Genomic DNA, 13,117 nt, shown 5'->3' on the forward strand with positions numbered 1-13,117 from the left:
CCATGCTGTCAGCGCAGAGCCCAATGCAGGGCTCAAACTCATAAACTGTGAGATCATGACCTGAGCCAAATTGAGACACTTAACCAACTGACCAACCCAGGTGCCCATGAATCAGAGTCTTTTGAAGGCAAAGGGATAAAACACCAAAGACTATGGTGAGTGTGTGAGCCAGTACAAAGAGAAGATGCTAGTCTGGGGAAGGAAGAAGTAGAGAGGAGATGCTGCCTTCCCCTCATCCAAAGAGCCTCTACCCCTACTTGTTCCCCTTGACAGCTACTGCTAATGGGTAGCCTCTTGTCAGTCCAAAGGCATAAGTGCCCAGACACAGCCTCCCCAGGCTCCTCCATGAGACTGCTGCTGATCACAGGCAAAATCAAGCAAAATGTCCTAAGCCTGAAGGATTCCTGGATGAGCTACTTCTTCTGTTCAACAGGTAAAATTCTGAACATCGTCTGACAGGAGAAAGGGCCACTGTCCATGGAACAAGAAAGCACAGCCATCAAAGGAGACAAGTCGAGGGACAGAGGATGCCCATTGGCCCCTAGCCTTCTGTGTAGAAGGCAGTGAGAATAAGGCTTCTTAGACGTCAGAGGAGAGAAACATGGAAGGCATGGGGAAACATACCTAAGGATCAGGGCAGATTGTCTGCAAGGAAAAGATTATCACTGTTCTCAAAGACATCCCTGTGCTACATTTTTCACTTACTTCATGCCCCTACAACCAAACTTCTTCAAATCCTGCCCCAGTGTAACTGATGCCCTTACCTCTCTCATTTCTACCTTCCTCTGATCTTGCCTTCAACTATTTTTACCATGTTTAGCTAGAGTTCTCTTGCAAGACAGTGATCATCTCTGAGAACTAAAAGGGGTATTTTGCCCACCTAACTAGGAAGGAGGCTTATTAATTATAATTTTGGAAAGCTAGACAGTTTTCCTCTCAGACATTCAAATAGTCAATGGCCAGAGATTACTTACCTGATATGAAGTACTTTTTTTTTTTTCAACGTTTATTTATTTATTTTTGGGACAGAGAGAGACAGAGCATGAACGGGGGAGGGGCAGAGAGAGAGGGAGACACAGAATCGGAAACAAGCTCCAGGCTCCGAGCCATCAGCCCAGAGCCTGACGCGGGGCTCGAACCCACGGACCGCGAGATTGTGACCTGGCTGAAGTCGGACGCTTAACCGACTGCGCCACCCAGGCGCCCCTGATATGAAGTACTTTTAATCAAACATAAATAAAAAGTACTTTCACTCAAACTGGTATCAATGACGTAACTTTTAAAAGAGAGAAGATGTTAAATTTGGCCTATTTTAAGGAATTTGTGTGAAATATTCTGAGTGTCACTGGGGCAGGCAGAGACCAAGGCTGGGACAGAGAGCAAAGGCCCCTAACACTCAGGCAGCACTTGCTTTCTCTAGACTGTATTGTCTGACGTGAAGTTTCTCTTAGGACCCAGAAAACCAGTATGTGAAGACTTGGTGCTCCTTATGATGCCCAGCATGGCCCTGATGCCAGCCAGTGAGGTTACGTGTAATTTTCCATGCATCCTTTTGGAAAGAAGTAGACTTCAGGGGTCACTTGTTTCTCATTCCCTGAAAAGGAAAACAAAGCGTTGGGCAACAGATAGAAACATATGTGTCTGTCTTCCTCGACTTTTGATTTCTACTCTTTGACACTCACCAAATCACCACTTGTCTAATTCCCGTTGGAAACGAAGGAGAGGTGTGTATACTTCAGTTTCTCCCCATGACGCCTCTACATTCCTGAAACCAGTTAAACTGACTTCAAGATAATTGCTTGAAATTAGCTTCAAGTGGGCAAGATTTGCTAGGATCAGCTGTTCTCCCTGAACTGGGAAAGAACACTTTAAAGTGTGAGAGAAGGAAAACCATAGATCTAAGGGGCACTGAGAACAAGACTAGCCAGAAAGCGTAAGGAAAGGGACAAAGCAAAACCAAGTCAAACATTAGGGTGGGATTTCCCAGGGCTCAGAGCATACCCGTATGATATCCATATCAAGGCCATTTTTAGTGTTTCCCTCCCTCCATCCCAACTAAACTCTCCAATTTTCTTTGCCAATTTCAAGTTAACTTAGGTACTCACCTGACCCAGTTTCTAAATCTTATCTTACTGTTTAACCTGCTGTTTTCTCAACATTTATGGCTGGATATATCGATTGCCCCAGGCAGGCCAGGTTAAAGACATGTCCATCTGTCTCCAGAACAGCTTAATTTAAATAGGCACATCCTCCTTGCTGCAAACAAGAGGCTGTTTTTAATTGATATTTCAGGAGGGGCGCCTGGGTGGCTCAGTCAGTTAAGCGGCCGACTTTAGCTCAGGTCATGATCTCGCGGTCCGTGAGTTCCAGTCCCGCGTCGGGCTCTTTGCTGACAGCTCAGAGCCTGGAGCCTGTTTCAGATTCTGTGTCTCCCTCTCTCTGACCCTCCCCCGTTCATGCTCTGTCTCTCTCTGTCTCAAAAATAAATAAACGTTAAAAAAAATTAAAAAATTAATTGATATTTCAGGAAAACTGGGATATAGTCACTTCCCATAAGAAAAAGCACTGCATTTCTTAAAGCCACTGGGAAGGGATGATTGATGAGCCAAGGTTTGCATTTCACTATACATAACCAAAGGAGCCTACATTCAGTGTGCTGTCTCTCGATACGTAGTCGATGGAAAATATTTTTCTAGCTTTATCTTTTGAAAAGTATATTTGAAATAAGAGAGAGCTATTTAAGTGGCCTCCTGTATTTTAATATTAGGAGTATTAATACTAGACCACAAATGAGTCCATTTTCAATATAAAAACTGGTATTTTAGGGGCCCTTGGATGGCTTACTCGGTTGAGTGTCTTGACTCTTGATTTTGGCTCAGGTCGTGATCTCGGGGTCATGGGATCAAGCCCCGCATCAGGCTCTGCACTGAGCATGGAAACCTGCTTAAGATTTTCTCTTGGGCTGCCTGGGTGGCTCAGTTAGTTAAGCATGTGCCTTCAACTCATGTCATGATCTTGCCGTTTGTGGGTTCAAGCCCTGTGTCAGGTTCTGTGCTGACAGCTCAGAGCCTGGAACCTGCTTCAGATTCTGTCTCTCCTTCTCTCTTTGCCCATCTCCTGCTTACACACTCTATGTCTCTCAAAACTAATAAACATTAAAAATATTTTTTTAAAAAAGATTCTGTCTCCCTCCCACTCTGCCCTTCACCGCTCACTAGCTCTCTCTCTAAAAAACAAACAAACAAAAACCTGGTATTTTAAAAAGTCATTGGGTAAATACAAAATTACCAACTTTCAGCCCTTACACCAAGGATGATCTGTATATGGAGACATAGGAGAATTTTTGAGATCAGAAATACTGATTCTCAAAAGAGTATTCTAGAAATGAACAGGAGATTCTGACTAAAAGACTTCTTTCTACAGCTTGGTGTAGTGTGTTCTGTATGATTTTCTGGATCCTCCAGTAAATCTGCCTTCATGTTCCGCTTGTTTTTGCCACATGTGCTTACCTTGACTATCTGATTAGTCTTGTTCTCTCTGTCCTTTTCATGGGCAGGGGGAGGAGCTACTTTCCCAAATGCCTGATTTCAGGGAACTCTCTCCCATTCCAGAGAACATACTCCTGATGCTCTTTCCTGTACCATACTTGAGATACTTCCTTTTAGCAAGGATGGGCAGAGCATCACATCAGTGCCCAAACAGTGAGATTTGTCTCAGGGGAGGATGGAAGAAGCAGAGTGTAGCTTTTTTAAATTCCTCCAAAAGCAGGCTGTATAGGACCTTTAAATTGTACTTCCTTGAGAAGTAATTACATCATAAAATTGGTCAACAATGAAAATTGTTACCAGACCAGGTACAGGGGTAAGAAAATCCCCCAGCCATTCAGCTCAACTGAGCCCTCCTATCATGTGAGAGCCATGGCTGCAGGATCTCCAGAGTCCAATGGAAGATACAGAGCTTATGTTTCATTTCCTACCTCTTGTAGCTCCTGCTTTACTCATTTGCTCTAAACTAAGTGTGCATTTTCTTCCAGTCTCTTACTGGCTGGCTTTATCATTTTGCAAAAGTCGACAAATTAGAGGAAAGAAACTCTAAAGGAGAGGGACTTTCATTGGCATGTAGGGCCCTTTTATTCCAGAGCCTTCTAAGGCAAAGAAAAGAAATCTTTCCTGATGATACCAAAAACCTGGGCTGATTTTAGCAAGATCATCCCATGCAAAGCTCTCAAGCACCTCCATATTTGGGCACAGGAGGGGACAATTGGGCATAGGAGGGGACAATTGATACCTTTAGGGCCACCTACTGATTACACATTTTGTGATTTCAGTGTAGATGGAGTATATACCAGAGCACAACCAAGAACTCTGATAGAAATTCTTGGGGAAATCGGAACTCCACTTGGGGCACAGAGTCAAATCTAGATAGTTCACCGGGGAGCGAGATGGGAATCGTGTTTACGATGCATCTCAAAGCTAGTGAAGATGTGAGCTAGAGTATTAGGGGCCAAGGAAAAGGAGAGAAAGGGCAAGGCATAACTTGTCATGATAGAAATTAAGTGAGTTATAAAAATCTGGATTCAGAGGTGTATTGTGAAATGTTAGTTTTCTAAGAGAGGAAGAACAGAAGGAAATGAAACTTAAACATGTTTTCAGTGTCAGCTTCTCAGGTATTCTCCTTAATGCAGGAAGCCTATTCAGGGAAGCTCTTTGGAGGGGGACATTTGATTGATCTAGGACTGCTGGGAGGTGGAGGCCCAAAGGACTGTTACAAATCACCTCTGGGGAGAAGCCTTAACTCCAGCCTCAGGTGTAAGTGCTGTGTCAAGTGGTTTCATTGTTAAGACTTCGAGGAGAAAAGATAGCCACTGACTGCCACTGATTCTGGGGATTCAGCTTGAGTTTTAGGTGTGTGTTGTTTGTTTTGTTTTATATCTTATATATTTTATGTCAGTTGCCTGACACTTAGTAAGCCCTCCCTGAATTAATGAAGAAATAACTAGCAGGGGGTCCCTGGCTGGCTCAGTTGGTAGAACGTGTGACCCTTGATCTAGGGGTTGTGAGTTCAAGCTCCATGGTGGACTTAGAGACTTCTTTTAACAAAAAATAAAGAACTAGAAGATCATTCCTTGAAAGAACACCAGGAACATTAGTAGAGAGGGGCATAGAAATGAGCATCCCATTGGACTCAAGTCCCTCCATCTGCCCTGGTTTCTCAGATTGGCTTTGGGTCTCACAGACAACACCCAACGGTGATGGGGAACTCCCAACTGGCTTTATGAGGCTTTTCCTTTCCTTTTTCTCTTAGGCCAACCTATATCAGATCCCTACCACAAAAGAAGGGCAGAAATAACAGAGTAAAAGGGTCTGAAATAAAACCCAGCCTTCTGTTATACTTCTCCATGACTCCATCCACGCTGAGACTAAGAACCATGGGAGAATTGGGAGTATGCACTGGAGGTACACAGAAAACCACATTCCTGCTGATTCTGCTTGAGTTGATTTGTTGCCCACACTAGGCTGTGACCTGTAGGAACTATCCAGGAGTTAAGACCCTTAGAAGGGACAATAGAACAGAGTCCCTAGAGAGCTCATATATTTGTGGGTGACAGAAGATAAAGTTTTCCTTCCAGAATTTTTTTTTTAACCTGGCCTACAAATACCCTCTTAGACAGCTGTTGGGGAATACGAAAAAGCTGTATGAAACCATCCCTTATTGGCATCTTCTCAGGACTATATGTGTACCTTTTCCATAAGGCTAAAGCATAGGAAACTCTGGGATATGAAAATGATCCTTTTCTTGTCCTTCATTGTTCACTAGGATGCAGCACTTCAGCCAGAGTGAAGTAGTCTGGGAGAATGCAGAATAGTTTAGTATAAGACTATGAATCTTCATGTCTCCTACATTCAGTTCATCTCTTCCCATCACTCTATTAAAACATTTCCAAGGTTTTCATTGGAAAAGACTTTGTGTTCATTCTAGAGAGTTAAATCTAGCCCATCTGGGAGGAAGGGGTAGAGTTAAGTAATCTCAAGTGTCCCTGTCTAACTTCGGAGACTCTGCCTTGTCATGGCTACCCACTGTACAGTAAAGAAACCTGAATGAAAATCTGGCAGGAAAAGACAACCACAATGATGGAGTATGAGAGTCAGACTCTGAGGGGATAATTTACTTTCTTTGAGTTGAGCAACAGAAAACCTGCACATATATAACTTCTTAAACTATTCTTTGCAGCCTGGCTCTCATGCTAAGAACTGGGTCGTGAAGACTCCTGCTAGAAAGATCTGACAGGCTTAGCGGAGGTTGCAAGAAGCATTCCTTTCCCCCTGATGTCTCCTGACTGCACTTCTCTTCCATTAAGGATGACTGTAAAGTAGACAAGAGTCTCAAGGAATAAGGACATTACCTGAGGCACAGAATCCTGTTCTTTCTTGTCTGTCTCCTCTACATCTCAGGGCTTGAGACAGTGGGGAAAGAATCCTTGGGAAATTAGGGAGCACAACAGAAGATGCAATATGAATTGGCTTTATTTCTCCCAATTCTGTATTGCTGAATTTGTTCCCAAACTGTACCACCCCCAATTCTTTGGTATTAAGCAGAGCATACCACACAGTTCACTGATCTGCAAATTGATGATGTTCTTCTAGAAGGTATAATCTATTAAAAATAAGTAAACATGTCATCCCTGAGGGTCAAATTTAGAGAGATCTGGTTATGCTATTGTGAGGGAGAGACACTCAATATGCAATGGAAGGATCTTACATCTAATAAAATCTGGAGGAATGAGGTAGATGATTTCTAAACAGTCTTCCCTGGAGAAGGGGCTTATAATACTTGATTCTCACATAAAGTCCTAACATTAGTGCTGTGAAAGACTTGCTGAGAATTTTATAGCAACTTTGTGCCACAAGAGTCAATTGAACATATAGCTCACTTCCTATGGGATGGAAGTGCCCCTGTTAAGAAATCACACTAGGAATTTTAAGCACTCGTGGATCAGAGTTCTATCTACTGAAGAAGCAACATGAAGCTACCCCTCTAAGGCTGAGTCTCTTACAGTGAAGTGTAAGTCATGAAGACCCCTCCCTGAGCTCTGAAGGGTTAGGAGACAAGGAAGCACTCTCTGTCACACCTTGTCTTAACCCTTCAGTACTTTGATTTGTGATATTAGAGCTGGGACAATGCAAACCCCATTGCTTCTTGACCAAACAGCCAACTCTGCCAATTGGAGGTGCTGAAAGAAGACTAGCAGACTGTAGGAGGAAAAGGGGATTTGTTCTTTTTCATTTGCATCCTGTGTGCTTGAGGTTCCTGTGAGCATCACTCCAGCATCACTGGGAGGAGGAGAATGGGGAGGGGAGAAGAGAAGGATAGAAAGAATCAGAGGAGCAAGAGGGGGAGGAAAAAGAGAAAACTTACAGAGATAAGTTCCAGACATCATGTTCTTTCCCCTAAATACTTCTGTGCATATTTCCTAAAAATAAAAACCATTTTCTTCATAACAAGAGTTCAATGATCAAAATCAGGAAATTAGCATTAATATAATTCTCTCTAATCTATATACCTCATTCAGATATTGCCACTTATTCCATTAATGTTCTTTATGGCAAATTGCTTTATTTTGTTTTGGTTCTCCAGGATTCATTCCAAGATTCCACAGCATTTAATAATTATGTCTCTGGTCTCCTTTAATCTAGAAGGTTTTCTCAGTTCTATTAGTTTGTCTATTACCTTGACATTTTTGAAGAGGGCAAGTCAGTTGTTATGTAGAATGTCTCTCAATTTGGGTTTGTCTGCTGTTTCCTCGTGGGTTAGATAGATTGCATTTGGGCAGAAATACCTTCAGAAGTGATGCTGTGTACTTTTCAGTGCATCATGTTAAAGAGGCACATGATTTCTATTTGTTCTCCTCTTGGGGCTTTTAACTGTAATCACTTGATTAAAGAGATGTGAATCATCTTAGCCTTCTTCACTGCAAAGTTACAATTTTTCCTTCTGGGATTAATAGGGACCTTGTGGGGAGATAGTTTGAGACTGTAAATTTGCTCTTCCTCATCAAACTTCCACTTATTAGTTTTAGGGTCCATGAACTGGGTATGCTTAAACATACTGTTATGATGTTTGCCAAATGACGATTTGCCAAATGATGGATCGATCATTCCTTTCATATTCATTAGTTGACATTTTACTGTAAGAAAGAGCTTTCTCTTTTCCCCATTTATTCCACTTTATTTATTTATTTATAACAGTGTGGACTCATGCATTGCAGTTTTTTTCTATGAATAATATTTTCTTACTGCCATTATTCTTGTTTATGCTCTAACTTTCCCATATTTTGCTAATGGCAGACCTTTCAAATTGTCTCCTTTGACTTTTGAAGTGTCCCATGATTCTTTGAGTACTTCATTACTTTCTGATGTGGCAAGATGTTCCAGGCTCATCTTGTACTTGACTGCTCCAGCCCCAGAATCAGCCACTTCCTCAAGGATACCTGGCTTCTTTTCTTTTAATGAAGCATGATATTTAGAAACCATGATCTGGATACCGGTGTGTCCTTGCTGCTAGGCCCTCTCAGTGGATGGAGCTACTGTATTTCTCTCTCTCTCTCCCCCCTCATCTCACTACCAATTTGTATTCACACAAGCAATCTATGAGAGCGTCCATTTCACCACAACTTCATCAACAGAAGCTGTTTTTGTAATAATCTGATTTTATTGTTTTTAAGTAGTCTCCATGACAATGTGGGGCTTGAACTCATGACCCTGAGATCAAGACCTGAGCTGAGATCAGGAGTTGGATGCTTAACCAACCGAGCCACCCAGGTGCCCCTATAATAACTTGATTTTATAAGACAGTTTCTAATGGTCTGTTCTGGTCATAAAGGCCAGACTCACACAAATCTAGGAAGTGGCAGTGGTCACCATGCCACTTAAAAGTGTATATACTGTGGGGGCACCTGGCTGGGTCAGTCGGTGGAGCGTGTGACTCTTGATCTTGGGGTTGTGAGTTCAAGCCCCACATTGGGTGCAGAGATTACTTAAAAGTAAAATCTTTAAAAAACATGTATGCTGTGTCCTAACCTGTAAACATGGGGGTCAGATGTCTACAAAGGACTCCCCTCAGTGTGACCATCTATGACTCAAGTTGTGCTTCCAGCTTTCAGTACAAGACAAGATAGGTATTTCCCAGTAATCTGTGTCTACCTACCTCCTTGTATATGGGAGACATAAGAAGGGCCAACATAAATCAGAGCACAAATCACAGGAGGTTCATGAAGCCCTGTCTGGAAGGTTTTTCCTGATATTGGATTATTAAGACTCCCACTAATTCTGGAGTCCTTAGGAGCACCTCAGTGGAAAAAAAATATCCTCCATTTTGGCTTTAACGGCTACACAGTAAAACAAAGACAAGAGTAGAAAGGAATATTGGGGAGATGAGTAAATGACATAAAGCATTACTCCTCTTTGCCTGCCGTCAGGGCTAAGTGCTAAGAATCTTGGCCATAGTACAGAACATCTAAAAGGAGATTGGGGCACCTGGGTTGCTCAGTTGGTTAAGTGTCCGACTTCAGTTTAGACAATGATCTCTTGGTTCAAGGGTTTGAGCCCTGCATTGGGCTCTGTGCTGACAGCTCAGACGCTGGAGCCTGTCAGAGTCTGTCTCCCTCTCTCTCTGCCCCTCCCCCGTTCACACTCTGTCTTTCTCTAAAAAATAAATAAACATTTTTTAAAAATTAAAGGAAAAATAGGATAAAAGAGTTAGCATCAAGTTCTGTTCCACTTGATTCTGCCATGGCAGATTTGCTCACAGAGTGTATGTGTGAAAACCAGGACACAGGATAGATCCACAGCTGCCCCATAGTTCATATGAGGTCTTGCCAGAAAGCTTGAGTGAAAAGATTCTGGTCTTTCTGGTTAGACTGAACAAGTTCTGGAGATAGTCCTGGAAAGGATGAAATTCAGTGTTCTACTGATGAATTTCTAATCAAGCCAAGACTGGAGGAAGAGTGAAGCAAGATGTGTTTCACTGAAGAAGGTTTTTCACTGGGGAGGGAAAGGTCCAGTTCTGGTTTCCAACTGCAGCTTCCATGCACAACTACAAAGACTGAGGATTTTGCATGGATCTTGATAACAGTCTTGGAGTCCCTATTCTCTACTCTCTATTGAGAGGTGAAGGTGGAGGGAAAATACCCTCACTATGAGGACACTAGGAATGTTGGTGACTCATCACTCAGAGATGTGTCTTGAAAGAAAAGGAGAGAAACAATATCAGGGCTCCTCTTGAAGTTTGGTCTCCAAGCTCTGGACTAAGAAATTGCCATATCATGTACTTGGAATTGTGCTTGGAATTGTACTTGGAATCTCAACCATTCATCTTCTCATCCTCCATTTTATACATGAATCTTTCTGACCTAAGAATAAGGTGCAGAATGGAAGAAGGAATGGAAAAGGATTGAGGACACTGAATGAAGCAAACAATTATTAGATTATATATAGATATGTTCATATATATATTCATATATATCATATGATATATTTAATGCTCATTTATTTATTTTGAGAGAGAGAGGGAGAGAGAGAGAATCCCAAGCAGGCTTCACTCTGAGCTTGAGCCCAACCTGGGCTCAGTCTCACGAACTGTGAGATCATGACCTGAGCCAAAATCAAGAGTTAGATGCTTAAATGACTGAGCCACCTAGTCACTCCTGTTTGGTGATATATCAACTGAAACTTAGATTAAAGAAATTTGGGGAGCCCAGGAGATATTTGTAGCCAAAGTATGAAGCTTTTTATTCTTGGTCTCATACCATTTGCTTCTAAAATCCTGATTATAGAGACTTACCCAGGTTGATCTGAGGAACTAAGGCTCAGAAACTAAATTTAATACTCATTCCAACCTTTAGTTCAAGAAATAGAAATGATTGTCATCATGACCTATAAATGGCCAGGCCTTTGACTTAGTCTAATGTAGACTAGGCATAAAATATTCTTTCTGGTGTGATATGCCATACTGAGGTCTGGGACATGAAGGCTTCCCTTTCAGGGAAGATATATGAAACAAACCTATACTTGGTCTATAATATATCCATACAGATATTTACATAAAGTCAGACCTGGGTCATTTTCCAGAAAATTCTGCAAAATTAGGACATTTCATGACATAAAACATTTTGCTCTTCCTTTTTGACATCCTCATACTATTATGTCGTAGGGCCAAAATAAAAACGGTAGGAAAAGTGGAGAAAATATTAGGAGCCTCATCCCTTCTGATTCACAGTGGGTGTTCTAATCCCAGTAATTAGGTATTAAAACTACATAGTCATTAGCCATTCCACTGTGTCAAAAGAAAGAATAAAGATCTACTCTCAATTATGAAGGCTAGACAGATCGTAAGAGTTACCAAGGAATTTCCCTGAAGCTCAGTATGCCACATCTCCTTTTGCTCTTGTATTTACAGCAGATTACAGCTTACTGGGAATCTAGGCAAAATAATACTGAAGCAATGTGATCTGTTCCTCCTGTCTGGGTCTTCAGTTACTCAGTGACTATAGATAAAATAAAGAAGGGTTGGAACATTGAGCTGTTTGGAGATACAGAAAGGACATTTTTTCTCACTCAGTGTTAATTTTCTCTTTATATAATGACTTTCAAAGCCTCATTCCGGCCAGTACAGTAGCCTGAAAGGGAATGTTAAATTCACTTTTCATGGCATTCTTACACATAAGCCCTTTCACAAGATATGAGGATGGTCTAACAATAGTACAGTCTTGAATTCTACCACGGGTACTCTGCTTTCATATTGAAAGCACTCAAAACTCAGGAAAAGGGTTTGGCCCCATTATTCATAATATTAATGTAAAATCTAAGTCTGCTTTTGAGTTGGGGTGATGTAAGTGACCCCCAAAGGGACCTCTGAGGTGTAAAATCCATTGACTGTCTGCATTGCCCAGAAGCAGCTATCATTACTTTGTAGGGAACTGTGGACACATTGTGTTAGGCTTTCTAAGAGGAGCTTCCATTTGAAGGGTCACTAGAGAAGTGAGGTCCACAGAATTTACAGTTAAATTGAACACAAGGAGAGGCATGAAGTCCTTTTTCTAGGCTTGATTTCTCATTGTGACTCTGGGCTGTGAAGGTCTCCACCGGACAACAATCGACAAATCAAGGGAAACTCACAAAGCATAAATTCTCTTCTTCCTGTGCCCTCAAGAAATTCTTTTTTTTAATTAAAAATTTTTTATGTTTATTCATTTTTGAAAGAGAGAGAGCACAAGCAGGGGTGGGGCAGAGAGAGAGGGGGACACAGAATCTGAAGCAGGCTCCAGGCTCTGAGCTGTCAGCACAGAGCCTGACACGGGGCTTGAACTCACAAACTGTGAGATCATGACCTGAGCCAAAGTTGGATGCTCAACCGACTGAGCCACCCAGGCACCCCAAAAGTTCTTTTTTTATAAAGACAAACAGTGAAATGAATAGATGGTTTGGGCATGAGCAACTTCTATGAGTAAGAGTCTATATTTTTCTACCCCTGTCCTAATGAACAGGGACACATGTGGAGGCAAGGACACATAAAAAATCAGACAAATGATGGGCATGTACATGGTTTCTGCTCTGCATGTCTGTAGCTCAGTCTCATTTTATCTGACTGCAAGGAAGATAGGAGGGATTGGAGATGAAACCTTAAAATACCTACATGTTGTATAATCAAGATATCCTGAACTCTGAGTTGCCTGGGTGAATGAATAAGCCCTGACCTACTCACACTGAAAGGCATTCCCGCCAAATATACTGCCTAAGCCCTCCACATCTGCTCTTTCAATATTTCTCTGTAAGTCTCCGAGAGGATTATTATCTGAGCTCAAGAATCAGTGCTGCAGCTCTGGTCTTTGTTTCTCACAACCAGGTCTTTCATCGGTGTCACTAAACATACAGACCGTGCTGCTTCTGGATGCTTGTAACATGTGGTCCTCTGTGTTCCCCACCGCTCTCTGCACAAGTCCTCATCTCCTCTGTGGTGCAATGGTGGACCAGTTCACCCTCCCTGCCAATGCCCTCGATCCTTGTCAGGCAGACAGGCTTAGCAGTCCCTTTCAAAGAGAGGGGAATTCACTCACGCCTCT

The sequence above is a fragment of the Herpailurus yagouaroundi genome, unplaced genomic scaffold, assembly GCF_014898765.1.
Source record: "Herpailurus yagouaroundi ecotype Mexico unplaced genomic scaffold, PumYag 29, whole genome shotgun sequence".
Classification (NCBI taxonomy): Eukaryota; Metazoa; Chordata; class Mammalia; order Carnivora; family Felidae; genus Herpailurus; species Herpailurus yagouaroundi.